Source organism: Alligator sinensis, unplaced genomic scaffold (assembly GCF_000455745.1).
Source record: "Alligator sinensis unplaced genomic scaffold, ASM45574v1 scaffold406_1, whole genome shotgun sequence".
Classification (NCBI taxonomy): domain Eukaryota; kingdom Metazoa; phylum Chordata; order Crocodylia; family Alligatoridae; genus Alligator; species Alligator sinensis.
This window is the reverse complement of record NW_005842181.1, coordinates 461,084-478,836: the sequence shown is the minus strand read 5'-3', so window position 1 is coordinate 478,836 and position 17,753 is coordinate 461,084.

The following is a 17,753-nucleotide window of genomic DNA, read 5'->3' as shown; positions in this document are numbered from 1 at the left end:
AGTAGGATGGGCAAGGCCCCGCTTTTCCTGCAACACCCTGCCCATCCTCCGCTCTTACCAACCCGCTACCCCTGCGGCAGGGGCGGAGGCAAAAATGCCACCCTTCCCCGCCCAGGGATGGGGGGAGGGCAGGAGAGTGCCAGTCTTGTTCCCTGGTTCCCCCCAGCCCAGTCTTTGCCTAATGCTGGAGCACCCAGGCTGGTGCCAAATGTTTCGACCTTCTCACGTAGAGATGAAGGCACCAGCCAGGAGCAGATCCAAGGCGGGGTAGGGGTGGTGCAGTTGCACCTCCCTTTTCTCTCTGGTCCACCCGCTGGTTGGCAGTGGGTGCATATGGTCAGCACATATATCACACATTTTTCTCCTCGTGAAAAGAAACTAGAAGCTGTGCTAATATGCTAGGGGCCTAAGGCTATATTCAAGCAACTTGACTTGATGGCTCATTATAACCTGATTCCTTTTAAACTCTCTATTCCTTAGGTGTTAACCACCATCTCTCCTTTTTTATTGGTCTTGGTGTTCCACTAATCTATCCTAGCTTCTGAAATTCAGCTGTCTGTTAGCTGTTCCTGGTAATGTAGCACCTATTTTACAAACCTGCAGAGTTGTTTTTTTTAACGCTTGCTAAAAACATTAACTCAGATGTGGAAATAACTTTCAGTGAAGTTCAAGAAGGCTAGATTTTGTTTTTGGAATCTGAAAGAGATGTCGTTTAATTCTGAAGACTACAAGACTATAAAAACAACTTCTAATTATGTTTGCCTAGATTGTTGTGTTTTTATGTATAATATATGATATAGCAAATTAATGCACATGCCAATAAAGTTATATGTTTTTACTTCAATCTTAAACTGGATAATATAGCATATTAGCACACCTTCTAGTTTCTTTTTACGTGGAGAAAAATGTGTTATATATGTGATGATGCACCACATGCACCCTTTTCAAAATCCTAGATCCTCCCCTGGCACCAGGTGATCCTTATATGAGTAGCCCATCAAAGCTATCTTGACTAGTGAGCCATAGTTCTGCTGGGCTGAGGCTGAGTCTCAGCAGCTGCATCTGCATTTGCTGGCATGGGAAGGATGCTGTTAAAAGGACAAATATGCCCTGAAATGTTGTTTTGGTTTTGGAGAAGAGCAGCTGGGTCAGACCTACCCCTAAAAGTGTTGTGCCCTCTAAGCAGCCATTCAGCAACCTATAGCTAATGTTGGCCTACCATACCTGCCTTTCTTTACACCCTGTAAGCCTCTATACAGAGATGAATACCTTCCTTATGAGGGATGATTTAGATAGTGAGGGGAATGGCAATCTTCACACATCATCCTGTTTACAAGCCTGTAGGGTTTTGTCATGAACACTAGTACAGATGAACTATTAGCTCTGGCACTCTGTCCTTTCAGGTTTATGGCAGCATCTCAGTTTAAGAGGTGCTGTCATAGAAGCAAGGGTTGATCAGGGGACCCTAGAAATATTAGGGGGACCAAGCACCTTTGTACCATTGGTCTCTGGAATATCCTTGTAATTCTGTATATGTGCAGTGGATCAATAAGTTTTGCAGATCAAGTCCCTAATTAGATCTGCAGAGGAACAAACGTTCTTCTACCAAACAGGAAAATCTGCAACTTGCCCTTCACAGAGTTTCTTGCAACATATGCCATTATTTCCATATCTTTATTCCATATGATATCAGCTGCTTTCAGGATGCTAATAAATATATTAAATATACACCTCTACTGTAAAACAGTATGCAGGTGCTATCTTAATGGGGCTGACAGAATTTAAAATCGAGCTATGAAAGGAGAGGTTAGTTGAGGGGGGGAGGAGGGCTTACCTTTCTGATTCATGGACTGCAGGTCTGATTCTCTCCTGTCTTTTAGCCAGTAAGTAATGCTCCACAGAGTAACCAGAAATATAGATATCATTCTATTGACTTTGGTAGAGTCACTCTTGCTTTGTACCAGTGTAAATGAAGAGGCACTCCCTCTAGCTTGGTAACATTAGGATCCACTCCACACATGTCTGAAACCAAGCCAAAATACAAGCCTATGCAGAATTAGGCATATAATAACCCTTTGATATGTAGCCTCCACTGGTGATAGCTGCATTCTCCCAGTCCATTAGGATAATGATTCCTATAAAAGTAGAGGATAGTAATGAATATAAAGGTGACTGCTATATTGACAGCAGTTCCAGTGTAGCACCTGCTTCTCAGGGTTAATATACAATACTAAGGAACCACTGAATTATTTTTAATGCCCTATTCAAAAAAGGAAGGGGACTCCTTCCTTTTATTATTGTTTTATTTACAATTTTTAAAAATGGAAAAGGAAATCAGTCATTAAAATCAATACAAAGCAAGGTATTCAGAAAGACAAAACTGCCATAAAAGAAACAAACAATTTCCCTGCTCCCCATCAAGCCTAACAGGTACATAAGACTAAAAAAAGAAATGGTTCAATGAAGTATGGGACAGAATAGACTCAAATTCTAATCTCAGTTTTGCCATTGACCTGCTCTGAACATCTGTACAAGTCTCTCACCTCTATTCATAACCCATGCTCTCCATTTACAAGATAAAGACAAATCATTTTTATACACCTTCTTATGTTAAGCTGTTTTCAGATGCACAGAAGAAAAGTGCAAGAAGGCTAAATCTACAAGTCCTTGCTTAAGGCAGTTATCCTTACTGACGCATAAATTTCACTCTTCTTTCTACATCCACTTTTTTATCTTTCTACCATTCTCTCTATATTTCTCTACTCTTTTCATTTGTCTTCTCTTTTTCCTTGTTTGTTCTACTCTTTCACTCCATCTTCTCTGTTTTTCCTGTCTTTTTTCTTTCCTTACTTCCATCACTTTTTCTCTTTTTTTGTCTTTTCCAGGTCATCAGCATTCACACTTCACAGTGAGTGCATGAATAATGGGAATTCACTTGTATCAGGTTTTGTAGGATCAGGTTCTGAGTTTGAGTCTGTTTGGACTCCTGCTTCTGGGCTGTGAATTTCTAGGAACAGAGAGGCAGCACCTTTCATCCTTTTCAGTTTTAATACTTAACCTTTTTTATTCTTAGTTTGAAAAATCTAAGTTCTTAACTTTATTAAAAAGTAAAGTGAGTCAAAACTTCACTCTATACACTTCTTTCACTTTCCACCCAGTTATAAGTTATAATTCCCTCTTTCCCAATCTTAGGGATTTGCCAAATCTACTTTGTTGAGGTTCATCACATCTTTCAGGGGAAAAACTTTCCTTCTTACACAGCAATCCAATTTAAACTTTGGAGCTTAGCTCCACAAAAAGCAATGGAACTATGCCCATTTACTAGATAATATTCTGGCTCTTGGCCCTAAGGATCTGGGAGATTGACAAGTAAAATATCTGGTCAAAAAAAGTTGATGTCAAATGTTTGTTTCATGCCTTGTAATAGGTTTATATTGTCTTCACATTAAAATCATTCATCTTAAAAAGAGAGAGAGAGATCCAGTCGCTTCCTCAGTGACATCCCCTCATTAACGCTCCACCCTATACATGATTTTAACTGTAACCCATTATTTTGTTCATGTTGGAAATACACTGTTGGCTACGCAGTGCTGAAGTTCCTGTGCAAAAGGATACCATTTAGCATGCATGGGTAGTTGAGAAGAAATTATTAATAGGTTTGTAGCTTGAAGTACCGTTTAAACCCCCTCCCCAGAACGTAAGCTGCATGGCTGATAAAACTGATTTCAAGGTAACTTCAGACCTTACAGAGCTATTGAAATGTTAGCATAGAGTTAAATAAACACGTTTTAATCCTAACTTTCACTCTTTGTGGATTTTCTCTCTTAGGAGTACATTTAATAGATAAAGAATTCCATACATCTGGGAGGATAGTTATTATAAATTTGCTTGTCTTTTATGGGCCAGGTCCTATTGTAATCAATAAAAGGATTATGATGCAGTATGTCATCCTATTCTCATAAATAAATTAAGAGGCTGTGACACAGATGTTTATACAGTCTGGTAATAGTGGTCGCACCCAGAGAGTGGTAGTAGATGGGTCGGTATCGACCTGGAAAGATGTGGGCAGTGGGGTCCCGCAAGGTTCAGTCCTTGGACCTGTACTCTTCATTATTTTAATCAGTGACATGGATGTGGGTGTGAAGTGTACTCTGTCCAAGTTTGTGGACAATACTAAATTGTGGGGTAAAGTGCACACTCCGGAGGGTAGGGAACAATTGTAGACAGACCTGGACAGGTTAGAAAAGTGGGTGGTATACAATATGATGCAGTACAATAAGGACAAGTGCAGAGTGCTGCACCTAGGGTGCAAAAATATCCAGCACACCTACTGGCTGGGAAGTGACCCTCTCAGCAGCACAGAAGCAAAAAGGGATCTTGGAGTCATAGTGAACTCCAAGATGAACATGAGTTGTCAGTGTGACGAAATCATCAGCAAAGCTAACCACACTTTATCATGCACCAGCAGATGCATCACAAATAGATCCACGGAGGTGATACTTCCCCTCTATGCAGTATTGGTCAGACCACAGTTGGAGTACTGCATCCAGTTTTGGGCACCGCACTTCAAGAAGGATGTTGCTAGACTCGAGAGGGTCCAGAGGAGGGCCACACATATGGTTAGGGGCTTACAGAACAAGCCCTATGAGGAGAGACTGAGGGACCTGGACCTCTTCATGCTCCGCAAGAGAAGGCTGGGAGGTGATCTTGTGGCTGCTTACAAATTCATTAGGGGGGACGCAGTGAAGGATTGGAGATGCTCTGTTCACCAGGGCACCTCTCGGGGTAACAAGGAACAATGGTCACAAGATGGCAGAGAGCAGATTTAAGCTAGACATCAGGAAAAACTTCTTCACGGTGACGGTGGCCAAAATTTGGGATGGGCTCCCAAGATAGGTGGTGCTGTCCCCTGATTTGGGGGTCTTTAAGCAAAGGCTGAAGAGGCATCTGGCTGGGGTCATCTGACCCCAGTACTCTTTCCTGCCTAAGCAGGGGGTCGGACTCAAAGATCTGTTGAGGTCTCTTCCGACTGTAGCACCCTAGCATCTGTGAATCTAGGACTTCCATTAAATTCACTGAATAATATGCAATATCCTTTCTGTATTAGCAACTCTGTATTGTATGCAGGACATTATCTTGCCCTCAGTCCTTACTGGTTCTGTTCCAGTGGACTTCTAAGCACACTTAACTCCTACTATGGTCAATAGGAGCAAGAGTTAAGAGTACTCAGCTCTTCAGCAGAGTATGGTGCTCTTTTTGAGCACACGTTTTATTATATATTATGCTGGAACAGACAGTATAGGCCAGGTCCAGATTGAGTCCACAGGTACCTTAAAAAGATTTAGGTAGAAATTCCACATTGTTCTTCCTCCAACAGCCACAAAATGCCTCAGGCTGCAATTTGATTCCCTGTGAGCATATAATGCCAGCTTTCTAGCATTTTTCGCACTTACATGGGCAGGTAGTGATTCCACTTCCCCTGCCATGAGAACATGTAAATATGTGCTTGTATTGAGCATGAGCATGCACAATACATGCTGCCTGGGCATGGGCATGTACATGTGTGCACCCATTCGGGATGTGCACCTGCATCAAAATCCTGAAAATGCAGGCAGCCAGAAACCTATGAATAACAGATAATGGACTCCAGAGCAGGTGGAACACCCTTAGCCATTATTTTTACATATAACAGGATAACCTGAATAGCTAGCTAGATACAGCCATGAACCAGGAGGTTAATAGTTCATGTTACCCAAACAGCAAGGGTGTTAGGCTCATCCTGGGCCCCAGGTTTGACTGAGACTATGGAGGCTCCTCCACAGGATCAGCATCAACCGCAGTAGGTCCATGTTTGGGCAGCAGCATGGATCCATGTTTGAGTGGTAATATGGCTCTGGGGTTCACATTTGGGCAGCAGCATGGGGCTAGGCAGTGGCAGAGGTCTATTTTTGGATGGTGACACGGGTCTGGGGGCCTGTCAGCAATGGCCATGTCCATTGGGGTTCAGGGACACCAAATTCTTTGGCAGGCAATGCCCCCAAATGCTGGTAGCTGTCTGAACTACCGGCTGTGTGGATATCTTTAAAAATGTTATGTATAAATTGTTACATTGGCCAGGAGATTGCAGGAGGGAACAGCAGAACAAAAGGCAGAGTATGGCTCTTTGAATAAATAAGCTTGATTGTTCTAAAAGCTTAACTCCTTGGTTGTTTGAGAACTACACATGGTACCAGGAGTAGGGTGTAAAGAAAGAAAAAAAAATGGAGCATCTCGGAATTCCAGAGGAGCTAAAGCTGTCCAGTAATGCAGCAGAAAACTGGAAGAAATTTCAAAAGAGCTTCACCATATATATGGTGGCCAGTGGAGCTACCGAAAAGGAAGATTCATTCAAGGTGGCTTTTTAAAAAAAATATAGCAGACCCAGAAGCTCTGTCTCTTTATAATAGCCTACAACTGTCAGAAAAAGAATAGAAAAGCTATGGCACGGTAATAAAAAAATTTGAGGAATATTGTATACCCGAACAAAATGAAACCTTTGAGCAGTATAATTTCCACATGAGGCAGCAGAAAGAATGTGAGACAATAAAGGAGTTTGTCAAAGAACTCAGACTACTGAGCCAGACATGCAACTTTGGAAACCTAAAGAAGTCCCTGATCAGAGACCAAATAGTATTGGGTATAAGGGATGCCTCAGGAAAAGACTGCTAGAGGAATTTGGAAAAGGCAGTTAGAATGCGCCAAGTGGCTGAGACAACAAACACCAGGCTACCGAAGTTGGAGGAAAAGCAACAAGCTGAACTAGACTGCAAAAACCTAAGGCAACACACAAACAATTCAGAAAGGAGGACCTCACTATGAAGCAGACAAATAAAGGCTAAGAGAATTGCTGGTCAGCTACAGATAATGTGGGGGTTACCATGGACCCATGCAGTACCCTGCATTTGTTACGCGATGCAACAAATGCAAGATTCAAGCACTTTGCAAGAGTTTGCAGAAAGGAGCAGGATGCATCACACAAGAAATAGCAGGTGCATGCTCTATTGAACAAGGAAAAGGAAGAAGTCCTCATTGGCACAGTGCAATAAGAAGTTCATCCTTCTGAGGATTGGACAATCACCCTGGACACTGGGGGCGTGTCCAGATAAGCGTGGTCATTTGGTATGTGGTGCTGCAAACACATTTGCAGCACCACATACTGCACAGTCCAGAGTTGTCTGCACTGCAAGGACACACTGCCTGAGTGTGCACTGTGCCAGGTTTTTTTTCCACACATTTTTCCGAATCATTGAATCTCTCCAAATCTCTCTGAATCGATTTGGAGGGTTCCAATCCGGGGATCAAAAAAAACCTGTGGAAAAAAAACCCATCGCAGCACATGCTCAAACAGTGTACACTACTGAAAAGCAGAGCTGGGCTGTCCAGGGCCAATGGCGCAAGGGGCCAGTGCATGCAGGACCCAGCCCAGTGTGACATGCAGTCCCTGCGAGCGGCATGGGGCCCTGGGTCACAGCCCAGAGCTGCCCAAAGGCACACAGCCCCTCATTGAGCTGGGCCAGGCCCACATGATATGGCACAGGCAGCACTGGGTGCCAGGCGGCCAGGGCCAAGCTGTGCTACTGCACAGGGGGGCTGTGCTAGGAGGGCCCTGAGTGCCTCAATGGTGACTGCTGCTGCGGGTGAGCTGTGGGCTGTGTGGAGGGTGCATGTGAGCTCTGTGAGGGTTGGGCATGGGACCACTCCTGAGCTTCAAATCAGTCAAATCTCTCAATCTAAATTGAATTAAGAGACCCTTTAATCTCTCCGAATCGAATTGTAACCCTTCAAATCGATTCAGAGAGATTTGGAGAGATTCAATGATTCAGACATAGACATAGCTTTAAATTTTTTTTCTATGTACTTCAAGGTACCAGGTGGCTCGTGACCTCTGAGATGGTGGGGTGGAAGGAGCATCTCATGGGACAGCAGGGGGGTCCCCAGCATGCTCGGCGGTGGACCTGGAAGTGGATCAGAAGCTGATCACTGAGCTGGGGGGAGGAGGCGGACGGGGGTCCCCCACACGCTCAGTGGCAGACCCAGAAGTACTTCTGGTCTACTTCTGGGTCCGCTGTGGAGCATCTTTGAGAAATGGGTACAAATCAATACTGCAAGAGTTAAAGTCATTACAAAACATGCCATGCCCTACAGATAAGACATGAGTGCAAAGATGACTGGGAATGATCAATTTTGTAGGGGAATATTCTACCTAACTTAGCAGAGCAGACCAACCACCTTTGATCACACCTACAAAAGAATGCTCACTGGATATGGGAACATGAAGATGAAGCTGAATTTAAAAACTTGAAGGAAAAAATTAATGTTCCAGTAGTAAAACACTATGACCCTAAAAGACCCATTACATTGTCAACAGATGCTTCTAAAGAAGTTATTGGCGCAGCTTTGCTTCAAAAACATGGGGATAGCTGGAGACCAGTAGCATATACATCTAGGGCACTCTCTAAGTCAGTGTGTCTATACGCACAAATTGAGAAAGAAAGTTTAGCTCTGATATAGGGCCTTAAGAAATGGCATATATTCATCTATGGGAAGCCTGTGATAGCTGAAACTGATCACAAACCTTTGGTAAGTATAGCAAAGAAAAGGTTATCAGACATGCCACCAAGATTACAGAGACTTTTCTTTCAACTGCAAATGTATAATCTAGACATACAGTACACACCAGGAAAACATCTACCTGTTGCAGATATGTTGTCCAGATCATATGGCAATGGAAAATGACAGAATTACAGACACAGACATAGAACATGTTAATCTAATTAAAAGAGTGATTCCTGTCACAGATAACACGTGGGCACTAATTACAGAAGCTACTGCTCAGGACACCACATTGCAAAAAAATGATAACAGCTATTTGTACTGATTGGCCTGGAAAACAGATACCTAGCCCCTAGTCTCAGTTCACAGAAGAGCTGTCAGTACTGGATGGCATTTTGTTCAAAGGCTCATGACTTGTTTTTCCAGCAGTGCTAAAGAAAGACATGTTAAACAGAATACATGAGAGACATCTAGGCATTGAAAAATGTAAAAGGAGAACAAGGGGTGCTCTATAGTGGCCCAACATAAATAATGACATAGAAGATACTGTAAAAGCTTGTACAACGTGCCTAAAGTACAGATCAGTGCAAATAAAAGAGTGCATGGTCATGGAGGAGCCTGTAGTTCTGTGGTATCAAGTGGGCATTAACTTATTCATACATGCAGGAAAAAAATTAGGCATTAGTGGTGGATAATTATTCTCACTATCCTGAAATTGCATTGATTGAAAGCACGATAGTAAACTACATCAAAACTCATATCAAATTGCTCTTTGCTAGACATGGGATTCCACAAATCATGAGAACAGACAACAGACCTCAGTTCAACTGTTGTGATTTTGAAGAGTTTTCAAACTAATATGGATTCTATCACAACACTTTAAGTCCTAAATACCCATGATCCAATGGTCTGGTGGAAAATGGAGTAGAAATAGTCAAGAAATTGTTGAAAAAAGCTACAGATTAACACACCAATGTTTACCTGTCACTCTTAAATTACAGGGCAACACCTATGAAACATAGTTTGTCCCCTGCAGAAATTATGTCTAACAGTAAATTCAGAAACAGGCTGCCAAATCTTGTGGATGATGCTTATCAGAATGAAAAGCAAGAGGTGAAAATATTAAAAAAACCTGATAAACTCAAACAGAAATGTTACCATGACAGGAGTCCCAGGGAGTTACCACAACTGCACCATAAAGATATGGTGCTTATTTCAGATGGACAAACATGGAAACAAAAAGCACTAGTTTTTCATCAAGTAGCTCCCAGATCCTATAAAGTAGTCACACCAGAAAGACAGGTGTTAAGAAGGAACAGACGACACTTACAGCTCATAAACGGGAGAAAAGAAGCAGCATCACGAGATTCACCAAAGGAAACAGAGCTAACATCAAAGTGTAGAACAGTGGAAGTCCATGCATGCGCCATATGACTGGAGGTGAGAAGTTTGTAGAGGGTTTGAACTTGCAGCCTTGACAAACTCATGACCTACTTTTAGGGTCTGGGCATGCACAGTGTATAATGGCAATGCAACTGTTGATCAATGTTGATATGTTTGAAATAGTTTGAAATAGTTTGAATAGAATAGAATTGAATGGTGGCTGATTGGTCCTTTTAAGTACTGCCCAGGTTTGAATTTGATTGGGTATTGTGAAAAGGGCGATGATTGGACCATTGGGTGAGTGACAGGTGGCGTGATTAGAAGGCCATAAATCCTGTCCAGAGCAGCCAGCAGAGGCTCTGGGAGCTCAAGCTCTGGGAGAGCTGGAGGCTCGGCCTCACTCTCATCCTGGTTGGACAGTCCTGACTCCGGGCTCTCTGTTGGTGGGAGTTCGTTGAGTGCAGGTTCCTTGCTGTGACCTGGTTGTTGGGACTGAGCTCGCTGAGGCTTACCTGTCTCGCGCTCTTTCCTTTGGGGTTCAGCTGTGGAAGCTGCAGTTGGGTAAAGTATCACCCTGTCCCTATTTGAGGTGCTGAGTACCTTAACGGGGAAAAGCTAGAAATCCTTGGGGACTGTCAGAGGGTTTCTCCTACTGACTTGGCCCAGGGTGTTCGTGCTGCCATCTGTGGTTTCTGGGTTGTCCGTGAAGTTGCAAAGCAGTTAACTTAGTAGTGACCGGAGCTCATTGTAGTGTGTAGGTGATTGGTTGTGTGACCAGGGGCACTGGGTTTAGGATGTGCATTGGGTTATTGTCCTGTCAAGTGTATTTTATTGTGTTGCAGCTCCGGTGTTACCGGAATATCGTGTTGGGTAGTTGTTGCATGGGTTTTGTTGTATAATACAGTTTATATTGCTCAACCTACCTGTATTGTAGTGCATAGCTACTTCTTCTAATTTAACTTACTTTAATGCCCCCAAACCTGACTACTTGTGGGTCATAGAGGATTAATGATCCTCTGGATTAATTAGTTAATTGGCATTCCCACAGGCAGTCCTTCAAAAGCAACAAGAAACTACAGAGGAGACTGAAAATGACACAGAAGTAAAGACAGCTGAACAAGGAAACCAAACAAGAATTGAACCAATAAGGACTGAGAATGCAGAGAAACTGAGAATATCACTTAGAACTAAAAAGCCAACACAAAGACTAACAGAGACCTGTTAAAATGTGCTTTAATTGTGAGTTGAACTAAACTTCCATTGTTAGTATTACCTGGGGATATGTTACATGTAAAGGGGGAAGATGTGTGGATACCTTTACGGATGTTATGTATAAGTTGTTACATTGGCCAGGGGATTGCAGGAGGGAACAGCAGAACAAGAGGCAGAGTATGGCTCTGTGAATAAACAAGCTTGATTGTTCTATAAACTTAATTCCTTGGTCTTTTGAGAACAACACACCAGCAGGTGGGATGGAGCGGTTCCATCAGCTAAATCCAGCGTTCAAGCTGCATGTTGGACACCCCCACCTTACAGGATATCTTATTATTCTGGTACCTCAATGAAAGTGCTGGAAACAAATTAAATTTGGCAGGCACATAGTCCCTGGAATGTAGATAGGCCTTTCATTTTGGGGATGAAAATTAAGTTCCATTTGGTTGATTTACAAAGGTTTGAACAATACATTTTGTTCCTGTTAAATGAATTAAAAATAGCAACTTTCTAGCTTTTGATGGTTTATACCCATGGACTGGATCTGGCCCCAAAGTGAATGGATCCTTGTGCCTACAGCACAAGGGATCAGCGGGTATCAGCTTAGCCTGTCACATCCCCATCCCTGCCCTGTGCCAGGTGGCTGGCCCCCTCCTCAGACCTCCCTGTCCCTTTCCCCATGAACTGTTTACTCCCCTCCCTCTCTCCCTTCCCCCCTTTCCTACGCAGGTGCTCCTTACCAAAGATAAGCTGTCTCTCTTCCCCCATTCCCTATGACGGATGCTGTCTATCCAAGGTAACCTTTTATAGCCTTCAATTCCACTCCACCCATTTATGCTTGCATGTTCACATCTAACTGTGAAATATCTGTTCAAGCTTTCTGCCTCTCTTCTTCCTCCCCCTGTACCCCCACCCATCAGTCCCTTTAACATTGGCAGGCACCTTCTTCCCCACCCGTCTCTCTCTCTCTCCCAGAGGGGAGTGTTAACTTGGGGTGCAGCTGGGTCTCAAGCACTCAGCCTGCCACTGTAAAAAGTTGATTATAATCATGAATAAATGATATCTCAGGGTTAGATTTGAGCATGCAAGCAAAAAGGATGGAGTAGAATTGAAGGCTGAGTAGAGGACTATGAAATACCAGATGTGAAGGTAAGTCTGGAAGAAGGCTGAGTTCTGGGGAAATTTTCTCTCCTCACATATAATATGGAATATTATATGCACATGGAATAAGGGAAGGCTCTTGCCTTAGTAAAGGAACATATCGGGCAGTTTGAAGAATTCTGCTGCTCTCTCTGCAAAAGTCATAGATGGAATTTCTAGACTTTCTCATTTTAAATGGACATGCAACAAAAGCTGCATTAAATAAAGATGAAAATGCTTAAAATAAAACACTCAGAATTCAAGCAGTTACAAGGCAAAGGTTGCCTCCACAACTGTCATATCACCTTTCAGGTATATGCATTGTAATAGGTTCTTTTATTAAAGTTATTATATACTATTTTTGCAGGATGTCTGCCATATTCAGTGCACACATTGATTTCTCAATGAGGCAAGAATATGCATTAAAATGGTCTGTGGTCTAGAGTACTCTACCTTTCAATATACATTCATTCATTCATATTTTAAAGTCAGAAATAACCATTAGATCTTGTAATCTGACCTTCTTCATACTGAAAAGTATCAAATGCCAAACTGCTACCTCTGCATGGTGCCTAGTTACTTGCAGTTAACAAAAGCTAATCGTCCAGAAAGGCATTTAGTCTTGACTTGAAGACATCAACAAATGGAGAGCTCTTGATCTCAACAGATTATCAGTTTTCACAGTTTTTCCATTAGTTAACTGCCTTCGCTGTAAAAAAAAGCCATATTTCTGATTTGAATTTGTCAGGTTTTAACTTCAAGCTGTTGGTACTTAACATGCCTTTCTTCACCAAACTAAAGAACCTCCCAGTACCTAATGGGTGTTTTACAACCACAGAAATGACTACAGAGTACTGTAGAGATACCAGAGCTAGCTTTAAGTTTGCTAGCTTGGGTTTGACTAGAAATCTAGCCAGGGCAGCATGAAATTCACTGAAGGAATCTACCCTGCTGAGAAATAGGATAAATTCTGTGAATGTAGTGTATATATCTTCTTTGTGAAAATATGTATACTGAAGTCACCTTAGCTTTTTTAATAAACTAAACAGCTCAAGCTCTCTAAGACTGTTCCCCCTAAGACATTTTGTCCAGCCTTCAAATATTTTTTGCCTCTTTTCTGCAGTGTATGCAATTTACAGCATTGGTCTTACCAATATTGTACCTAGAAGTAAAACAGCTTCCTTACTCTTACAAATGACTTCCTCTTAAATGCAGTTTAGGATTGTAATATCCCTTTTTCTCACAGAATTACTTGACTAGCTCACAGTGTGTAGGTCGTTCATCATGACCCATACATCCTTTTCTAGAACACTGCTCTCCATTCTGTAATATAGACTACTTTCTTTGTTTTCACATATCTGACCTTGCATTTAGTTCTAGTAAAACTCATTTTGTTGGAATATCCTCAGTTTATTAAATAATTCTGATTATTCTGCATGATTACCCTGCCCTCCTACTTATTTTCCACTCTGCCAATTTTTGCATTATTTAGAAATATTATCAGTGGTAATTTTATTTTTATTTCCAGGTTATTAATAAAACTATTAAACAGTACCAACCCTGTTGAAATCCCAGGAAAAACACCATTATTTGTTGACAATTCCATTTAAAGTACTACTTTTTGAGATCTATTGTGAGCTAGTTCTTAATTCATCTAACTTGTCCTTTACTGATTTTGCATAGTGCTGATCTTTTAATCATAATGTTCTGCAATTCTAAGTCAATTTGTTTTACTCAAGTCTGTTGTATATATGCTGTGTTCTTCATTAACCAAACTTGTAGTCTCATAAGAATCAAATAAAATTCTTTTTTACACTTTTAATATTCTTGGGTACTGTCATGGCTACTACTTTCAAGTGATCCTGAGTTCTATCACCAGTTGGGTCCACACTCTCTACTTGCTCTCACTTTCCTGCCATGCCTTAATGTAGAATAATTTGGGGCGGTTGCTTCACCTAAAAAGATGAAATGGGGACTGTGCTGGCTGTAGGTATTTTATGGCTTAAGACCCCGACCCAGGGATCTGCACCTTATCAGTGGTGACATGGCAGAGCCTGGACTAGGTTGCTCAGTCTGCCCATGATGTTATATTTCTCTCCTGCTGTGACTTTGATAGTAAATTACGGGAGGCAGTTCCCCATATGTGACCTTACAGGTTCTTTCCCTGTTCTCTTTGTGGGGCTCCAAATTTCCCCTTTACCTCACCCTAACCACATCCAGACTCCAATGGAGATGGATCTTGTCTAGAGTCTCTGATGACTCTAATAGCCTGTATTTTCTATTGCCATAATGTAACAGCCATCTTCTTGATTAGCTTTGGCTCAATAATGGCCTAATTCATGTTGAGCTTCGGCTGTTGCCTATCAAGCAGTTCGGCCCTTAAAGCTCAGTCCTGAGCCCAAAAGCTCCAAAATCAAATCATACACTGTAGGGCAGTGGTCCCCAACTGGCTGATCATGATTGACCGGTCAATCGGGGAGCCTCTTTTAGTCAATCCTGGGCTGGGCACTTGCACACATGCACACACATGCCTTCCCCCCCAGCTCAGCAGGTCAGAATGGGGGAGGAAAGGGGCGGGGGCCAGATCAAGGCCCCTGTGGTGAAGGAGGGATGGTGCAGCCCAGCCAGGAGCAGTGGAAGGTAAGTGGGGCCCCAGCCCAGCTGGGTGGTGGGAGGATTGGAGCCTGGGGGTGGGCATCCAGAGGCAGGGGGGCTTCTGCCACTGGGCACACCCCAGCAGTGGCCCTGGGGGCACATGCCCCCCATCTCAGTGCAGGGTGAAGGTGGCTGCCGCTGTGCCTTGAGCCATGTTGCAGCTGGCCACATGTAGGCGCAGCTCAGCCCAGAAGCAGGATGCACATGATGTCCAGCTGCACCCAGACCAGCTGCAGCAGGGCTTGGGGTGCAAAGTTCAGCCTGCAATGGCAGCCACTTCTGCTGTGCACAGATTGGGGGAAGAACGTGCCCCGCCACAAAACATGGGGCAGTGCAGGTGGCTACATCAGCAGTGAAGGAGGGAGTGGGGCTAGAGCAGGGGCAGACACTGCAGCCGGTGTGGGGTGTGACAGAGCCATGAGTGGCTCATCCAGGGGGTTCAGGGAGGGGGGCCATGTCACCCGGGAGGGCATGGCGTGGGTGCATGCCCCTGGATCTGCACGCAGGGCAGGGCGAGCTGCAGCTGCAGCTGCAGGCTGGGGCCGAGCTCTTCCCAGTGGAGGTGTTGGCCTGCGCTGCATTCGGGATGGGTGGCAGCAGCAGTGGAGCTGGGAGCGGGGCTATGGGGGGCCTACAACCACCCAAAAATTTGTTGTAGCCCCCCTAACCCCAGCTCCTAGTGCTGCTGCTGCCCAGCCCAAGTGCAGCATGGCCCAGCCTCTGCTGGGAGCAGCCCAGGGCAGTATCCCAGCCCCAGCCTGTAGCAGCAGCCACCCTGGCTCATGCATACCCCAGCACACAGCTTATATGCCCTTGTGGGGGGGCAAGAGGCAGTGGGAAGGCTGCATCAGGCTGTTCTTGGCAGAGGTGGGTGACGGCACTGGGAGAGGGGGTTGCAGGGACTACAGTGAATTTTCAAGTAGCTACAGCCCCTCCCCACATCACCCTGCTTCCAGCACTGCCACTGTCTGTCCTGAGTGCAGCTTGGGCCAGATCCCGCCACCAGGAAGAGCCCCGTTTAGCCCGCAGCTGCAGCTTACCCCACCCCACATGCAGATCCAGGGGTATGCACCCCACCCATGCCCTCCTGGGGTGCATGTCCCCCCTTTCTGCACCCCCTGGGTGAGCCACTCACAGCTCCATCACACTCCTCCCTGGCTGCAGGGTCTGCCCCTGCTCCATCCCTACTCCCTGCCTCACAGCCGTTGGGGGAAGGGGTGCAGATTGAGGTCCCAGCAGTGAGGGAGGGAGTGGGGCTAGGGTTGGGGCCTGGATTTGCCTCCTGCGCCCCATGGCCCTTACCCCTCCCCCTGCCCTTTCCCCCTTTAATAGACTTACCTGCTGGGTGGGGGAGTGGGGGGTGATCTCCCCAAAGTCAATTTCTCTTGCAAGTTCACACTTAATAGACAAAATAGCAAGGCAGCTTAACCATTCTTGTCTCATAGTAGAACATCTGCAGTTTTTGATGAGTGCTAGCTTGCTGAAACTTCTTTCAGCTTCAGCTACAGTTACTGGCAGTGTGCACACTTCACTGAAAATTAGTTGTAGTTGTTTTTTGTAAATCTCATTTAATAAGATAAGTGGGGGTAGTCCATACTGATTTCCAAAAGTAGATTTGAAGATTTTTTTTCAGATGCAACCTTTCACAAGGAAAATTCTCAGAAAGATCTGTAGGAGACATTTAGAAGCTTCATCCAGTTCCTCAGGCTATAGTGTTACATATTTTAGGACTGAACGGAATGTAAAACAAATGTTATTGGTTGCTTTGAATCTGTGCTCTAATCCATAGATAATGTTGTCCAAAGTTGCATCAAAAACATTCCTTCTGATTCTGGATCATTTTCAGAGGTTGTAGAACATGATTCCTCAGCTGTGTCATCATGAAATCTTTTCCACTTCTTGCCTCTTTTCTTTGGTAATTGTGGCAAAATTTCCATGCCTTATGCTACAAGACATGCTTCCTGTAGAATTTTGAACCACTGATATCTAAGTTGTTTTACTTCTTCAATTATATCAGCATTGAGAGCTGCCTAAGAGATTCCTCTGGCTTGTAAAATCTTGTTTCTGTCATCAGTACTAGAAAGAACCTTGTACCAGAAGCTAGCCAACAAAAGGCATGAAAATGAGCTAAAGTACTTTTTCAGTGCTTCCAGTTGTGATTGAGCTTCGTGTGTCAAATTTAATTCAAGAGCACATTCCAGTGCTGCCAGAATACCTGGAAGATGCTTTGTGAGTGGATGGAAGGCGTTGGCACATGCACTCCAGCGTGTGTCTGACAGAGTGGAGTAAGCATTGTATCTTATCTGTTATAATCTTCCACCTCACAGGACTAGCACTGAAAAAACACAAAAAGTTGCTGCACACAACCAAAAAATGTTAATGTTTTGGTATGTGCTGTGTGTATTAACTCCTACAAGATTTAGTGAATGGGAAGCATGAGGAGAATACACAGGAAGTTCATTTTTGGACATAATGCAGGCCTGAACACCATTTATTTTCCCTGATATATTAGAGCCATTATGAAAACCTTGACCCATACAGTCATCAAGAGAAATGTTATGACGCTTCAAGTTGGCAATTAGCATTTCAGTTATCTGTTCTCCATTTTTTAAATCAAAGTTGATAAACTCAAAAAACCTTTCCTTAATGTTAAATGCACCAGTATCTTTGTTGTGAACTACAAATTGGAATATCAACACGTGTTGTTCTTGGTGAGAGACATCAGGAGTAACATCACATATGATACGTAAATGGCCTTTTCTCTCTCTGCA